Source organism: Eucyclogobius newberryi, unplaced genomic scaffold (assembly GCF_026437365.1).
Source record: "Eucyclogobius newberryi isolate DKJ021-1_F unplaced genomic scaffold, fEucNew1.0.hap1 SCAF_52, whole genome shotgun sequence".
NCBI classification, from domain to species: Eukaryota; Metazoa; Chordata; class Actinopteri; order Gobiiformes; family Gobiidae; genus Eucyclogobius; species Eucyclogobius newberryi.
Window position 1 is genome coordinate 157,095 of NW_027316190.1, and position 18,619 is coordinate 175,713.

The following is an 18,619-nucleotide window of genomic DNA, read 5'->3' on the forward strand; positions in this document are numbered from 1 at the left end:
CTAAACCAGGTCTAAACCAGGACTAAACCAGGACTAAACCAGGTCTAAACCAGGACTAAACCAGGACTAAAGCAGGACTAAACCAGGACTAAACCAGGACTAAAGCAGGACTAAAGCAGGACTAAAGCAGGACTAAACCAGGACTAAAGCAGGACTAAAGCAGGACTAAAGCAGGACTAAACCAGGACTAAACCAGGACTAAACCAGGTCTAAACCAGGACTAAAGCAGGACTAAAGCAGGACTAAAGCAGGACTAAAGCAGGACTAAACCAGGACTAAAACAGGACTAAAGCAGGACTAAACCAGGACTAAACCAGGACTAAACCAGGTCTAAACCAGGACTAAAGCAGGACTAAAGCAGGACTAAAGCAGGACTAAACCAGGACTAAACCAGGACTAAAGCAGGACTAAACCAGGTCTAAAGCAGGACTAAACCAGGTCTAAAGCAGGACTAAACCAGGACACTTTGTTTTTCTCGTCTTTCTAATTAAAATGCTCAGATCTTTGTTCAGGAGGCGCTGGCGTTGAGCTCGTCTCAGCACAAACGCTCCAAACGCCTCCTGAAGTTCAAAGTGCTGAAGATGTGACGCTGCTCGAATGACGCCGCTAAAAATAGGATCCATCATCAGCGTCTCGTGTCAAAGTGGAATTATTTATTTTAAATCACAGGCTTCGGCGGCGCTCGTATTTTTAGCGGCGGTGGACTTCACGTCGGGAGGTTTGAGGGACTCGTTTGCATCGCCGAGATCAAGAGAAACTGCACAAAACACGGAGCGCTTGATGACGGCCTCATGCACTTTCACAGTTTGGGTCAGATTATAGACGTGTGGTCATCACCTGGTCATCACTGGACCTTCCAATGGCACTAAAGCTGCCACAACGTTCAACGTCTTCTCTGTCGCCTCAAATAAACCTGACAAAAGTCTTGAAACTCTTGAATATTGAGAAACTTAAAGTGCTGAACGTCTCTTCGTTCTAGATCTTCTTGGTTAAAGGTTAACTTCTGACATCTCTGGCTTTTCCCGCGCGAGGATCTGAGCTGTGCCCCATCTTCTGGCAGAAGAGGGAATTACACACTTGAGGGAAAAGCATTCTTTCTGCTGAAGCCATGCAGGCGTCCAGCTCGTGATCTGAGTCAGAAAGTCTTCAGAAAAAACACTTTCTACGTTTTATGAATCATCTTTTTCAGAGTTTTCTGACCCGACGACCCTTCATCATTGGACATCGTTCAAATGTCCAGCATAGTAAAAGGTGCCGGTGTAAAGCTTTACTCCCACAATGCATCAGTCCAGAGCGGCAGCGCGTTATCGTTCTGCTGCTGTCAGTTTGAACAGAAACAGTGACAGTGAAAAAGGATGTTTACCTGCGAGAACAAACCGCGCAGCTGTCAACGCCGCGGAGCAAAGGCTGAATTATTGATCCGAACGCACAAAAAAACACACACACAAACACGCACACAAACACACACACAAACACACAAAAACACAAACACAAACGCACACAGACACACACACACAAACACGCACACAAACACACACAAACACACACACACACAAACACACACACACAAAAACAAAAACACAAACGCACACAGACACACACACACACGCACAAAAAAACACACACAAAAACACAAACACAAACGCACACAGACACACACACACACGCACACAAAAACACACACCTTCTGATTGACAGTTCACACACATTCATTAATAAAGTCGTTCTGTAAAAGGAGCGAGAGAAACACTGGAGCGAAAAGTGTCAGAAACATCACACGGAGATGAAACCAGAAGGTTCCCCACATGTTCTCCCACATGTTCTCCTACATGTTCTCCTACATGTTCTCCTACATGTTCTCCTACATGTTCTCCTACATGTTCTCCCACATGTTCTCCTACATGTTCTCCTACATGTTCTCCTACATGTTCTCCTACATGTTCTCCCACATGTTCTCCTACATGTTCTCCACATGTTCTCCACATGTTCTCCTACATGTTCTCCCACATGTTCTCCTACATGTTCTCCACATGTTCTCCACAAGTTCTCCACATGTTCTCCACAAGTTCTCCTACATGTTCTCCTACATGTTCTCCACATGTTCTCCACAAGTTCTCTACATGTTCTCCACAAGTTCTCCTACATGTTCTCCTACATGTTCTCCACATGTTCTCCTACATGTTCTCCTACATGTTCTCCTACATGTTCTCCACAAGTTCTCCTACATGTTCTCCTACATGTTCTCCTACATGTTCTCCACATGTTCTCCACATGTTCTCCTACATGTTCTCCACAAGTTATCCTACATGTTCTCCTACATGTTCTCCACAAGTTCTCCTACATGTTCTCCTACATGTTCTCCACATGTTCTCCTACATGTTCTCCACATGTTCTCCTACATGTTCTCCTACATGTTCTCCACATGTTCTCCACATGTTCTCCTACATGTTCTCCACAAGTTATCCTACATGTTCTCCTACATGTTCTCCACAAGTTCTCCTACATGTTCTCCTACATGTTCTCCTACATGTTCTCCTACATGTTCTCCACATGTTCTCCTACATGTTCTCCACATGTTCTCCTACATGTTCTCCTACATGTTCTCCACATGTTCTCCACAAGTTCTCCACATGTTCTCCACAAGTTCTCCACATGTTCTCCTACATGTTCTCCTACATGTTCTCCTACATGTTCTCCTACATGTTCTCCCACATGTTCTCCTACATGTTCTCCTACATGTTCTCCTACATGTTCTCCACATGTTCTCCTACATGTTCTCCTACATGTTCTCCTACATGTTCTCCACAAGTTCTCCTACATGTTCTCCTACATGTTCTCCACAAGTTCTCCTACATGTTCTCCTACATGTTCTCCACAAGTTCTCCTACATGTTCTCCTACATGTTCTCCTACATGTTCTCCACATGTTCTCCACATGTTCTCCTACATGTTCTCCTACATGTTCTCCACATGTTCTCCTACATGTTCTCCACATGTTCTCCTACATGTTCTCCTACATGTTCTCCACATGTTCTCCACAAGTTCTCCACATGTTCTCCACAAGTTCTCCTACATGTTCTCCTACATGTTCTCCTACATGTTCTCCTACATGTTCTCCACATGTTCTCCTACATGTTCTCCACATGTTCTCCTACATGTTCTCCTACATGTTCTCCACATGTTCTCCACAAGTTCTCCACATGTTCTCCACAAGTTCTCCACATGTTCTCCTACATGTTCTCCTACATGTTCTCCTACATGTTCTCCTACATGTTCTCCTACATGTTCTCCACATGTTCTCCTACATGTTCTCCTACATGTTCTCCACATGTTCTCCTACATGTTCTCCTACATGTTCTCCTACATGTTCTCCACAAGTTCTCCTACATGTTCTCCTACATGTTCTCCACAAGTTCTCCTACATGTTCTCCTACATGTTCTCTACAAGTTCTCCTACATGTTCTCCTACATGTTCTCCACATGTTCTCCTACATGTTCTCCACAAGTTATCCTACATGTTCTCCTACATGTTCTCCACAAGTTCTCCTACATGTTCTCCTACATGTTCTCCTACATGTTCTCCTACATGTTCTCCACATGTTCTCCTATATGTTCTCCACAAGTTCTCCTACATGTTCTCCACATGTTCTCCTACATGTTCTCCTACATGTTCTCCACATGTTCTCCACATGTTCTCCTACATGTTCTCCACAAGTTATCCTACATGTTCTCCTACATGTTCTCCACAAGTTCTCCTACATGTTCTCCTACATGTTCTCCTACATGTTCTCCTACATGTTCTCCACATGTTCTCCTATATGTTCTCCACAAGTTCTCCTACATGTTCTCCTACATGTTCTCCTACATGTTCTCCACATGTTCTCCACATGTTCTCCTACATGTTCTCCACAAGTTATCCTACATGTTCTCCTACATGTTCTCCACAAGTTCTCCTACATGTTCTCCTACATGTTCTCCACATGTTCTCCTACATGTTCTCCACATGTTCTTCTACGTGTTCTCCTACATGTTCTCCTACATGTTCTCCACATGTTCTCCTACATGTTCTCCTATATGTTCTCCACAAGTTCTCCTACATGTTCTCCTACATGTTCTCCTACATGTTCTCCACATGTTCTCCTACATGTTCTCCTACATGTTCTCCTACATGTTCTCCACATGTTCTCCTACATGTTCTCCTGCATGTTCTCCTACATGTTCTCCTACATGTTCTCCACATGTTCTCCTACATGTTCTCCACAAGTTCTCCTACATGTTCTCCTGCATGTTCTCCTACATGTTCTCCTACATGTTCTCCACATGTTATCCTACATGTTCTCCTATATGTTCTCCACAAGTTCTCCTACATGTTCTCCTACATGTTCTCCTACATGTTCTCCACATGTTCTCCTACATGTTCTCCTACATGTTCTCCTACATGTTCTCCTACATGTTCTCCACATGTTCTCCTACATGTTCTCCACAAGTTCTCCTACATGTTCTCCTGCATGTTCTCCTACATGTTCTCCACAAGTTCTCCTACATGTTCTCCTACATGTTCTCCTACATGTTCTCCACATGTTCTCCTACATGTTCTCCACATGTTCTCCACATGTTCTCCTACATGTTCTCCTACATGTTCTCCCACATGTTCTCCACATGTTCTCCTACATGTTCTCCTACATGTTCTCCTACATGTTCTCCACATGTTCTCCTACATGTTCTCCACATGTTCTCCAACATGTGCATGTTCTCCTACATGTTCTCCTAAATGTTTTCCACATGTTCTCCTACATGTTCTCCACATGTTCTCCACATGTTCTCCACATGTTCTCCTACATGTTCTCCTACATGTTCTCCACATGTTCTCCTACATGTTCTCCTACATGTTCTCCACATGTTCTTCTACATGTTCTCCCACATGTTCTCCTACATGTTCTCCACATGTTCTCCACATGTTCTCCTACATGTTCTCCACATGTTCTCCCACATGTGCATGTTCTCCTACATGTGCATGTTCTCCTACATGTTCTCCTACATGTTCTCCCACTTGTGCATGTTCTCCTACATGTTCTCTCACATGTTCTTCCACATGTTCTCCTACATGTTCTCCTACATGTTATCCCATATGTTCTCCTACATGTTCTCCTACATGTTCTCCTACATGTTCTCTTATATGTTCTCCCACATGTGCATGTTCTCCTACATATGCATGTTCTCCTACATGTTTTCCTACATGTTTTCCTACATGTTCTCCCACATGTTCTCCTACATGTTCTCCCACATGTGCATGTTCTCCTACATGTTCTCCTACATGTTCTCCCACATGTTCTCCTGCATGTGGGAGAACATCACAGGTTTACTTCAGCTAAAATCACTTACAACAGTCAACAGTCAATAACAACAGTTTATTTCAACTTTGTTCTAAATCCTTTGTTGGCAGAGGTCTGTTCTAAACCCTTTGTTGGCAGAGGTCTGTTCTAAACCCTTTGTTGGCAGAAGTCTGTTCTAAATCCTTTGTTGGCAGAGGTCTGTTCTATACCCTTTGTTGGCAGAGGTCTGTTCTATACCCTTTGTTGGCACAGGTCTGTTCTAAACCCTTTGTTGGCAGAAGTCTGTTCTATACCCTTTGTTGGCAGAGGTCTGTTCTATACCCTTTGTTGGTAGTGGTCTATTCTAAACCTTTTGTTGGCAGAGGTCTGTTCTAAACCCTTTGTTGGCAGAAGTCTGTTCTAAATCCTTTGTTGGCAGAGGTCTGTTCGAAACCCTTTGTTGGCAGAAGTCTGTTCTATACCCTTTGTTGGTAGTGGTCTATTCTAAACCCTTTGTTGGCAGAGGTCTGTTCTAAACCCTTTGTTGGCAGAAGTCTGTTCTAAATCCTTTGTTGGCAGAGGTCTGTTCTATACCCTTTGTTGGCAGAGGTCTGTTCTATACCCTTTGTTGGCACAGGTCTGTTCTAAACCCTTTGTTGGCAGAAGTCTGTTCTATACCCTTTGTTGGCAGAGGTCTGTTCTATACCCTTTGTTGGTAGTGGTCTATTCTAAACCTTTTGTTGGCAGAGGTCTGTTCTAAACCCTTTGTTGGCAGAAGTCTGTTCTATACCCTTCGTTGGCAGAGGTCTGTTCTATACCCTTTGTTGGCAGAGGTCTGTTCCAAACCCTTTGTTGGAAGAGGTCTGTTCTATTCCCTTTGTTGGCAGAGGTCTGTTCTAAACCCTTTGTTGGCAGAAGTCTGTTCTAAACCCTTTGTTGGCAGAGGTCTGTTCGAAACCCTTTGTTGGCAGAAGTCTGTTCTATACCCTTTGTTGGTAGTGGTCTATTCTAAACCCTTTGTTGGCAGAGGTCTGTTCTAAACCCTTTGTTGGCAGAAGTCTGTTCTAAACCCTTTGTTGGCAGAAGTCTGTTCTATACCCTTTGTTGGCAGAGGTCTGTTCTATACCCTTTGTTGGTAGTGGTCTATTCTAAACCTTTTGTTGGCAGAGGTCTGTTCTATACCCTTTGTTGGCAGAGGTCTTTTCTATACCCTTTGTTGGTAGTGGTCTGTTCTATACCCTTTGTTGGCAGAAGTCTGTTCTATACCCTTTGTTGGCAGAGGTCTATTCTAAACCTTTTGTTGGCAGAGGTCTGTTCTATACCCTTTGTTGGCAGAAGTCTGTTCTATACCCTTTGTTGGCAGAAGTCTATTCTAAACCTTTTGTTGGCAGAGGTCTTTTCTATACCCTTTGTTGGCAGAGGTCTGTTCTATTCCCTTTGTTGGCAGAGGTCTGTTCTAAACCCTTTGTTGGCAGAGGTCTGTTCTAAACCCTTTGTTGGCAGAGGTCTGTTCTATTCCCTTTGTTGGCAGAGGTCTGTTCTAAACCCTTTGTTGGCAGAAGTCTGTTCTAAACCCTTTGTTGGCAGAGGTCTGTTCGAAACCCTTTGTTGGCAGAAGTCTGTTCTATACCCTTTGTTGGTAGTGGTCTATTCTAAACCCTTTGTTGGCAGAGGTCTGTTCTAAACCCTTTGTTGGCAGAAGTCTGTTCTAAATCCTTTGTTGGCAGAGGTCTGTTCTATACCCTTTGTTGGCAGAGGTCTGTTCTATACCCTTTGTTGGCACAGGTCTGTTCTAAACCCTTTGTTGGCAGAAGTCTGTTCTATACCCTTTGTTGGCAGAGGTCTGTTCTATACCCTTTGTTGGTAGTGGTCTATTCTAAACCTTTTGTTGGCAGAGGTCTGTTCTATACCCTTTGTTGGCAGAGGTCTTTTCTATACCCTTTGTTGGTAGTGGTCTGTTCTATACCCTTTGTTGGCAGAAGTCTGTTCTATACCCTTTGTTGGCAGAGGTCTATTCTAAACCTTTTGTTGGCAGAGGTCTTTTCTATACCCTTTGTTGGCAGAGGTCTGTTCTATTCCCTTTGTTGGCAGAGGTCTGTTCTAAACCCTTTGTTGGCAGAAGTCTGTTCTAAACACTTTGTTGGCAGAGGTCTGTTCGAAACCCTTTGTTGGCAGAAGTCTGTTCTATACCCTTTGTTGGTAGTGGTCTATTCTAAACCCTTTGTTGGCAGAGGTCTGTTCTAAACCCTTTGTTGGCAGAAGTCTGTTCTAAATCCTTTGTTGGCAGAGGTCTGTTCTATACCCTTTGTTGGCAGAGGTCTGTTCTATACCCTTTGTTGGCACAGGTCTGTTCTAAACCCTTTGTTGGCAGAAGTCTGTTCTATACCCTTTGTTGGCAGAGGTCTGTTCTATACCCTTTGTTGGTAGTGGTCTATTCTAAACCTTTTGTTGGCAGAGGTCTGTTCTATACCCTTTGTTGGCAGAGGTCTTTTCTATACCCTTTGTTGGTAGTGGTCTGTTCTATACCCTTTGTTGGCAGAAGTCTGTTCTATACCCTTTGTTGGCAGAGGTCTATTCTAAACCTTTTGTTGGCAGAGGTCTGTTCTATACCCTTTGTTGGCAGAAGTCTGTTCTATACCCTTTGTTGGCAGAAGTCTATTCTAAACCTTTTGTTGGCAGAGGTCTTTTCTATACCCTTTGTTGGTAGTGGTCTGTTCTATTCCCTTTGTTGGTAGAAGTAGATGCCACTGTGTTTTAGATTATGACCAATTGAGTTTGTATGAATTGTAAATAACAGTGGTCCAAGGACAGAGCCTTGAGGAACTCCTTTATTAAGGTAAGAAAAGTTCAGATTGAAATCATCGGCAGAAACAGCTTGAACTCTATTTGTAACATAATCTTTTGTATCAAACTCAATAACGTCCGACGATCCAAGAGAATCAGACACAGGATCAACACAGACATCAGCACATTCTTCACGACCAAGAATAATATCACGTCAACTTCTGCTGAGATCGTTCTGAACAACGCTCGAAATCCAGAGTCCGACTCGTTCAATTCTACTCAATTTATGTTTGTTTGTTACTTGACCTTAGTTACTTTGGTCCCAGCCCTCTCCAGGTCATTCTCCGGGTCATTCTCCGGGTCATTCTCCGGGTCATTCTCCAGGTCATTTTCCAGGTCATTCTCCAGTTCATTGTCCGGGTCATTCTCCAGGTCATCTCCAGGTCATTCTTCAGGTCATTCTCCAGGTCATTCTGCAGGTCATCTCCAGGTCATTGTCCGGGTCATTCTCCGGGTCATTGTCCGGGTCATTCTCCAGGTCATTCTACAGGTCATTCTTCAGGTCATTCTCCGGGTCATTCTACGGGTCATTCTACGGGTCATTCTCCGGGTCATTCTCCGGGTCATTCTCCGGTTCATTGTCCGGGTCATTCTCCAGGTCATTCTCCAGGTCATCTCCAGGTCATTCTCCAGGTCATCTCCAGGTCATTCTCCAGGTCATCTCCAGGTCATTCTCCAGGTCATTCTCCAGGTCATTCTCCAGGTCATTCTCCAGGTCATTCTCCAGGTCATTCTCCGGGTCATTGTCCGGGTCATTCTCCAGGTCATTCTCCAGGTCATTGTCCGGGTCATTCTCCGGGTCATTCTCCGGGTCATTCTCCGGGTCATTCTCCGGGTCATTCTCCGGGTCATTCTCCAGGTCATTCTCCGGGTCATTGTCCGGGTCATTCTCCAGGTCATTCTCCAGGTCATTGTCCGGGTCATTCTCCAGGTCATTCTCCAGGTCATTCTCCTGGTGCAGCTCTACCATGGTGTTTCTGGTTTCCAATTTTAAGGTTTATAATGTCACTTACTGTTTGTACTTTATGACATCACAGTAGGAAGTTACCCAGCAGCCACTGGGCCAAAACTCATCTAATGTCATAGTTTTTATTTTACAAATACAAATAAATAAGAGTGACTTTATTTTGTTGAATTAATGTTTATAGAGTCAAAAAAGTTGTTTATTTTTGTAAATTCTGAAAACTTTGACTAGAATGAGTGTGATGTCACTTCCTGTATGAGTGTCCCTGGTGTGATGTCACTTCCTGTATGAGTGTCCCTGGTGTGATGTCACTTCCTGTATGAGTGTCTCTGGTGTGATGTCACTTCCTGTATGAGTGTCCCTGGTGTGATGTCACTTCCTGTATGAGTGTCCCTGGTGTGATGTCACTTCCTGTATGAGTGTCCCTGGTGTAAGATAAGATAAGATAAGATATTCCTTTATTGTCCCACATGGGGAAATTTCATTGGTGCAACGCAGGTAGATCCAGAAGAACAGATCACTTATAGGAAGTCTGAAAAACACTTTCAGTAGAAGATCTCCTATAAATAAATAAAAAACTCCCATAGACAAATAAATACATAAATAAATACATAAATACCATTGCATGTGATCACGACAGTAATTGCACATGAATATGTGTCACGACAGCACATGAATTGCACATGAATTCCAACAGCAATTGCACATATGACAGAATTGCACATCAGTATTAGGTTAGGTCAGTATTGCGAGTGTTCAGTACTAACAGTTTTTGTTATAAAGTCTGACAGCAGCAGGAAGGAAAGACCTACGGAACCTTTCCTTCACACATCGAGGGTGGATCAGTCTCTCACTGAAGCTGCTCTCCAGAGCGGAGAGAGTGTCCTGCAGGGGACAGAGTGTCCTGCAGGGGGTGACACTCATGGTCCAGCATAGATGTGAATCTAGCCAGGACCCTCCTGTCCCCCACCTCCTGCACCGAGTCCAGAGGACAGCCCAGGACGGAGCTGGACTTCTTGATGACTCTGTCCAGCTTCCTCCTCTCCCTCTCTGTGATGCTGCTGCTCCAGCAGGCCACACCATACAGGAGGGCTGATGCCACCACAGAGTCAGAGAAGGTCTTCAGGAGTGGCCCTGTCACTCCAAAAGACCTGAGTCTCCTCAGGAGGTAGAGCCGACTCTGGCTCTTCCTGTACAGTGCGTCTGTGTTATGAGTCCAGTCCAGTTTGTGGTTCAGATGAACACCCAGGTCCTTGTATGAGTCACTCTCTCAATGTCCCGTCCCTGGATGTTCACTGGTGAGGGGGCAGTGGGGTGGCGTCTGCGGAAATCCACCACCATCTCCTTGGTCTTCCCCGCGTTGATGAGGAGGTGGTTCCGCTGACACCAGTCCACAAAGTCCTGCGCCAGTCCTCTGTACTCCGCGTCATCGTCGTCCGTGATGAGTCCGATGATGGCAGAGTCGTCAGAGAACTTCTGCAGGACACAGCTGTCCGTGTCATGTCTGAAGTCTGCAGTGTAAAGGGTGAAGAGAAAGGGCGCGAGGACAGTGCCCTGGGGCGCCCCCACACTACAGGTCCGAGTGTCAGACACACAGTCCCGGGCTCTCACAAACTGGGGTCGGTCTGTGAGGTAGTCCAGGATCCACTCTGCCAGGTCATACTCCACACCAGCCGTCTCCAGCTTGTCCCTCAGGAGCTGATGGTGTTGAAGGCACTGGAGAGATCGAAGAACAGGATCCTCACAGAGCTGCCAGGCTTTTCCAGGTGAGAGAGAGAGCGGTGCAGCAGGGAGATGACGGCGTCCTCCACTCCGATGCCAGACCGATATGCAAACTGCAGCGGGTCCATGGCTGAGCTCACGGTGGAGCGGAGGTGGTCCAGGACTAGCCGCTCCAGTGTCTTCATCAGGTGGGACGTGAGAGCCACTGGCCTGAAGCTGTTGAGGTCTTTGGGGCGCGGTGTCTTAGGCACAGGTACCAGACAGGAGGTCTTCCAGACCTGTGGTACCACCCTCAGCTTCAGGCTCATGTTGAAGACATGCTCCATAACTCCACACAGTTCATCTGCAGGACTTAAGGAGCCTGGAGCTGATGCCGTCAGGTCCTGCTGCCTTCCTCACTTTAATCCTCTTCAGCTCACTCCTCACCTGTGCTGCTGTGACAGTCAGTGGTTGGCAGGGGGACTGTGTGCTGGGGGGATGGGTGAGTCCAGGTGAAGTGGGGAGCTGATGGTCCGGAGCAGAGGTGTGAAGGGGAACGGGGGTGGGCCATTGTCCGGCTGTGGAAGAGGGAGCATGCAGCTGTGCAGGGGGAGGGGCGGGTGACCGATCAAACCTCAAGAAGTGAGCATTTAAATCATTCACCCACTGTAGATCCCCCTCTGTCTGGGCAGGGGGGATTTTGAAGCCCGAGATGGTTTTCAGGCTCCTCCACACTCCCTGAATGTTCTTTTGCTGCAGCTGCTCCTCCATCCTCCTCTTGTAGCCGGCCTCAGCCTGCCTGATCTTCCTCCTCAGCTCCTTCTGCACAGTCCTCAGCTCCTCCTTGTTCCCTGACCTGAAGGCTCTCTTCTTCTCCTTCAGCAGAGCCTTCAGTTCACGGTTAATCCATGGCTTGTTGTTTGGAAAACACCGCACCGTCCGGGAGGGAACAATGTTCTCAAAACAGAAGTTGATGTAGTCCGTGATGCACTCTGTGATGGTGTTGATGTCCTCCCCATGTGGGTCATAAAGCTCAGTCCAGACAGTGGTGCTGAAGCAGTCCCTCAGAGCCTCCTCGCTCTCAGCAGACCACATCCTCACCTCACGGGACACCACAGGCTGCCTGCGCACGATGGGTTCATACACAGGCCTCAGATGTACAAGGTTGTGGTCCGAGCTGCCCAGGGGAGGGAGGGGGGAAGAAGAATAAGCCTCCTTGGTGTTGGCAAAAAACAAGTCCAATGTTCTATTGTCTCTGGTGGGGCAGGTAACATACTGGGTGTATGTTGGTAGAACAGAAGAGGGAGAAGCGTGGTTAAAGTCACCAGAGATGAGGAAGAGAGCCTGTGGATGCTGTGTTTGCAGCCTACAAGTGCAGGAGAGCAGTGCTTCACAAGCATCTTCAGCATTGGCAGACGGGGCCACATAGACTGCGATCAAAATCACATGTGAGAACTCCCGGGGCAGATAATATGGCCTCATGCCAATAGCCAATAGTTCAATATCCTTGTTACATAGCTGCTCCCTCACTGTGCAGTGTTCGGGTTTGGACATCACACCAGGGACACTCATACAGTGTCCTTTATTGTCCCACATGGGGAAATTTCATTGGTGCAACGCAGGTAGTGATGTCACTTCCTGTATGAGTGTCCCTGGTGTGATGTCACTTCCTGTATGAGCGTCCCTGGTGTGATGTCACTTCCTGTATGAGTGTCCCTGGTGTGATGTCACTTCCTGTATGAGTGTCCCTGGTGTGATGTCACTTCCTGTATGAGCGTCCCTGGTGTGATGTCACTTCCTGTATGAGTGTCCCTGGTGTGATGTCACTTCCTGTATGAGTGTCCCTGGTGTGATGTCACTTCCTGTATGAGCGGCCCTGGTGTGATGTCACTTCCTGTATGAGTGTCTTTGGTGTGATGTCACTTCCTGTCTCTGGTGTGATGTCACTTCCTGTCATTTTCTACAGATTTTTTAACGTTTTTTGCACAAATACTTGCTCGATCGGTGTAAAACTGTCATACACGACAGGTGTAAATACGCATGTTAAAGTCATGTAGAGTAGTTTATTGAGCCATAAAAATATACTTTATGTTTTAATTAAATGTGTTAAATCCACAGGTCACAAAAGTGTAATCTGCATATTATAATATTAATGCACAAGGAACGAAAAGATATGAAACACTAAAGACCATGTTCCACATTTAATGTCAATGAAGTTTGAACATCTGAACCACGGCGTTTTCATTTGTGAAAAAAGAAACATTTAGAATCATTTACGTGGAATTTTAGGCACAAAACTCGACAAAATGTCCCAAAAACGTGTGAAAAGGTGTGAACGAAGCGGCGGTTTAACTGCAGCTCCAGGTTCTCTCAGTTTGAAGTGGAATAAAAGTGGACGGCGAGGAGCAGGTTATCGACTCTGTGCTGTTGCTAAGGAGAGCGGCCCTTAGCAACGCAGCACTTTCACAGACAAAGAAAATCCAAATAAAATGGATATTAATCATTTCGGAAAAACATTTGTCCAATTACAATCCAGATATTTGCACAGTTCACATTTGATACGCAATAACGGCCAATTTAACGAGTGCGTTTGACAAATCCATATTAACGACACTGAAGTGAGGATGGAATTATATTTGTATTAAACTAAATCACTCACAGTTTGACATGTTTATTATTAAATGGCTGTTTTTGTAAATTAACTACAATTGAACAAAAAGTGTAGTATTTTAAAGCAAAAGAAAATACAATCTTGTCAGAATGTTAATGAAACCCAATTCAAACGATGTCATATTTGGTTTTAAATTGTTAATCGCTATGGCAACGGCCCTAATATCTCATCAATGATGTGTTGTCCGTTATTTTGCCTTTGGTCTGAATCTGGACCGACAAATGAACAAAAGAGCTCCTCCGGGGGGCGCCGCTCCTCCGGGGGGCGCCGCTCCTCCGGGGGGCACCGCTCCACCGGGGGGCGCCGCTCCTCCGGGGGGCGCCGCGCTCTTCCAAGCACATCGCAGACTGGCGCAGGTGGGGGTCACTGCGGCAGGGCTAGGTCACTGCGGCAGGTCCAGGTCACTGCGGCAGGTCTAGGTCACTGCGGCAGGTCCAGGTCACTGCGGCAGGTCTAGGTCACTGCGGCAGGGCTAGGTCACTGCGGCAGGTCCAGGTCACTGCGGCAGGTCTAGGTCACTGCGGCAGGTGGAGGTCACTGCGGCAGGTCCAGGTCACTGCGGCAGGTCCAGGTCACTGCGGCAGGTCCAGGTCACTGCGGCAGGTCACTGCGGCAGGTCCAGGTCACTGCGGCAGGTGGAGGTCACTGCGGCAGGTCCAGGTCACTGCGGCAGGTCTAGGTCACTGCGGCAGGTCCAGGTCACTGCGGCAGGTCCAGGTCACTGCGGCAGGTCCAGGTCACTGCGGCAGGTCCAGGTCACTGCGGCAGGTCTAGGTCACTGCGGCAAGTCCAGGTCACTGCGGCAGGTCCAGGTCACTGCGGCAGGTCTAGGTCACTGCGGCAGGTCCAGGTCACTGCGGCAGGTCTAGGTCACTGCGGCAGGTCTAGGTCACTGCGGCAGGGCTAGGTCACTGCGGCAGGTCCAGGTCACTGCGGCAGGTCTAGGTCACTGCGGCAGGTGGAGGTCACTGCGGCAGGTCCAGGTCACTGCGGCAGGTCCAGGTCACTGCGGCAGGTCCAGGTCACTGCGGCAGGTCACTGCGGCAGGTCCAGGTCACTGCGGCAGGTGGAGGTCACTGCGGCAGGTCCAGGTCACTGCGGCAGGTCTAGGTCACTGCGGCAGGTCCAGGTCACTGCGGCAGGTCCAGGTCACTGCGGCAGGTCCAGGTCACTGCGGCAGGTCCAGGTCACTGCGGCAGGTCTAGGTCACTGCGGCAAGTCCAGGTCACTGCGGCAGGTCCAGGTCACTGCGGCAGGTCTAGGTCACTGTGGCAGGTCCAGGTCACTGCGGCAGGTCCAGGTCACTGCGGCAGGTCCAGGTCACTGCGGCAGGTCCAGGTCACTGCGGCAGGTGGAGGATCGTCTGGACACACACACGGCGCCGGAGGGAACATCTGACTGGGATCACACAAAGCTTGGTCGTCATGGCGCTGTGTGTTACTCAAATCATAATTTAAAGATGATTTGTTTATTCACGAGGCAATTTCCCTCTGTTTTTGTACTTTTTGTGTTTTCCCTCCTTTTTCTTTGTGGTTCATCTTTACTGCAGACTTTTAGCTCCGCCCCCGTCGCCGATGGTCCGGGACGAGGCGGAGCTAAACACCAGAGCGATTGGCCCATCGCTAAGATCTGCACAGCAGAGAGATGGTCCGTTAACCTCTTCTTGACCGCCACCTGCAGGTCAGGAGCAGCGCCGCTTCGTCCACTCAGGATCCTCAGACCCGTCGCTATCAATAAATACATCGTCTGAATGTTTATCCATGAGCTCTTGAACAACAAGCTGCGGTTTGCGATGCAAGCTAATATCAAGCTAATATCAAGCTAATATCAAGCTAATATCAAGCTAATATCAAGCTAATATCAAGCTAATATCAACAGGAGCTGGAATAAACTTCCAAGGAGCTGCAGTGGACAAAGCCACTGAAGGAGACGCTAAGCTCACTAACTTCAGCAAGTTTCTCTTTTGCATTTCCTGCACAGCGAAAACCAAACTGTCTCATTCTGTCCCCATCAACCCTGAGAAAGTCCCTCACCGGGTGTGAGCTTGTATGACCTGCACATTCACCCAGTAACTCAACCTGAGCGCCGAGACAGGAGAGGTCCTAAAGGGGAGGTCCTAAAGGGGAGGTCCTAAAGGGGAGGTCCTAAAGGGGAGGTCCTAAAGGGGAGGTCCTAAAGGGGAGGTCCTAAAGGGGAGGTCCTAAAAGCCCTACAGCAGATGCGCAAGGCCTGGGCTTGTTCCACATCGAGCTTCTTCAAGTTAGTCTCACAGACATGTAGCTCTACAGCCAATAGTTTACATCATGATACACGATAAATACTCAGGAGCTTCTGCTGGCCCCCCAGTCCTGGCCCCCCAGTCCTGGCCCCCCAGTCCTGGCCCCCCAGTCCTGGCCCCCCAGTCCTGGCATTGCATTTGTCACTGACCTCATCAATGTGCTGTCGCCAACTAAGCCTCTGGTCAAAGATGACTCTCAAGAACCTGACTTTCCTGACCTGTTCCAGCACCTGCCATGTCCATGACCCTGACCTGTTCCAGCACCTGCCATGTCCATGACCCTGACCTGTTCCAGCACCTGCCATGACCCTGCCCCCAGGGAGACGTCCTTATGCCCATTTAAGAAGAGACTTCTGTACGGACAGTTTAAACCCCCAAGAGCTTGTGGGTCTGACTCCTCCTTCTGGGCGTGTCCGGATCGATGAGGCGTTTCATTGGCTCCACAGCAGGACATCTACTCTGTCACTGAAGCGCTTCGACAAAAGCGCCGCTGACACTTCTGAAGACGCACACGGCAGAGCGGATCGATGAACGTGATTGGAGGAGGGGGAAGGGGGCGGGGACTGGGCACTTCAAAGAGCTGCAGATGTCGCCTCCCTTTCTTTTGTTTTGTTTCTTTCTTTTTTAATTTGGTTTAGCGTAAAACACTTTCAGCACCAGGCTGTGTGCCTAGTTATGATAAAGTCCGTATAATGATATGTTTTTATGTTAAATGACATGTTTTGTTGGTTCTTGTCTCATTCTTAGAGTTACATTGAAGACACACGAGGACTGTAATGACATAAAACACACTTTATAATTAGTTTTAGAGCTTGAATAGACCACAAGAGAAAGCACCTCAGGTTAAATCATGCTCACGGTTCTGTTTCCACTGACCACTGCGTTTAAACTCTTCTGCTCACAGACGTGCAGCTGACCAGGCGAGGAAATATGAACAAAATGTAAATCTGTATAAATTAGAATCACACCCCAAATAAATTGGAATAAATCTTACTAAAAGTAAACCATTGTAATACCTTTACAGCTTCACCTTGACATGAGCCCTTTGGTCTCCTCTGACCACATGACCTTCTCCCATGATCCTCTGGATCCTCCACATTTGCAGCAATAACATACAAATAAATTAGTTAAAAATCATACAAAGTGAATTCCGGATTATTATTATTTTTAGATCCTGTTTCAGTGGAAATGCATCTACGGTGGAAAAGTCAGAAGCTCCATCATCTCTGAGTTGGAAGATTTTAAAAAATCGCAGGGAAGTCAAATACTGTAATAAATCATCTGCAGCAGTTGCATTTTCTGTTTCCGATTGTTGAATAAATTGGGTCAATGGTTCCAAGTAGAAAGAACAAGATCGCGGATACAAGCGGTCGAAATGAGTTTCCTCCGCCGTGTGGCTGGGCGCTCCCTTAGAGATAAGGTGAGGAGCTCGGCCACACGGGGGGAGTTCGGAGTAGAGCCGCTGCTCCTCCACGTCGAGAGGAGCCAGCTGAGGTGGCTCGGGCATCTGTTCCGGATGCCTCCTGGGCGCCTCCCTCGGGAGGTGTTTCAGGCATGTCCCACCGGGAAGAGGCCCCGGGGAAGACCCAGGACACGCTGGAGAGACTATGTCTCTCGGCTGGCCTGGGAACGCCTCGGGATCCCCCCGGAGGAGTTTGAGGAAGTGTCTGGGGAGAAGGAAGTCTGGGAGTCCCTGCTCAGACTGCTGCCCCCGCGACCCGGCCCCGGATAAAGCGGCAGAAAATGGATGGATGGATGGATGGATGGTTCCAAGTACAATTCAAACAACAGGGGGGACCAAGCACAGCCCTGTCTCACCCCTCTTTCCAAAGTCAGTGAGTCTGTCACGTGACCGATAATTTTTATTCTTGATGTTGGGGCTGTGCCTGGCAACTGTGGGTCTGACTCCTCCTCTGGGCGTGGAGCTTGTGGGTCTGACTCCTCCTCTGGGCGTGGAGCTTGTGGGTCTGACTCCTCCTCTGGGCGTGGAGCTTGTGGGTCTGACTCCTCCTCTGGGCGTGGAGTTCAGAATCAGAAAAGGTTTATTGCCATTGTCAATAAACAAAATCACAAACATTGAACTTGTCTTGATGATTCGGTGCGACATAGTCGACGTTGGGGCTTTGACGACCGGATATTCAGACACAGAAACTGGCTCTGGGGACATGGATCCTCACCTCACTGGGGGGAAAGAGCCTGAACTGGTGTAGGAAGCTCAGCGGTCCTACAGATAGTAGGCCTCACCTCCAAGCATATTTTGGGCTCCACTGGGGGTGGATGAGATCCTGAGGACCTAAACTCTCTGGATGTTGTAGGACTGTCTTGGCTGACACGTCTCTGTAACGGGGCGTGGCAGTCGGGGACAGTGTCTCTGGACTGGCAGACCGGGGTGGTGGTCCCTCTGTTCAAAAAGGGGGACCGAAGGGTGTGTTCCAACTACAGAGGGATCACACTCCCATCAGGTCTATTCCAGGTCCTGGAGAGGAGAATCCGACCGATAATCGAACCTCAGATTCAGGAGGAGCAGACTGGTTTAGGTCCTGGTCGTGGAACACTGGACCAGCTCTAGACTCTCCATTGGGTGCTCGAGGGTTCATGGGAGTTTGCACAACCAGTCCACATGTACTTTGTGGATCTGGAGAAGGCTTTCGACCGTGTCCCTCAGGGTGTCCTTTGGGGGGTGCTCCAGGAGTCCGGGGGGTCCTTTGCTCAGGGCTGTATGACCGGAGCAGGAGCTGTAAGTCAGACCTGTGGTCAGTGCATGTGGGACTCCTCGGGGCTGCGCATTGTTACCGTTTCTGTTCATAATGAACAGAACCGGTATGAACAGCACCTAGGTTCTGTTCATTT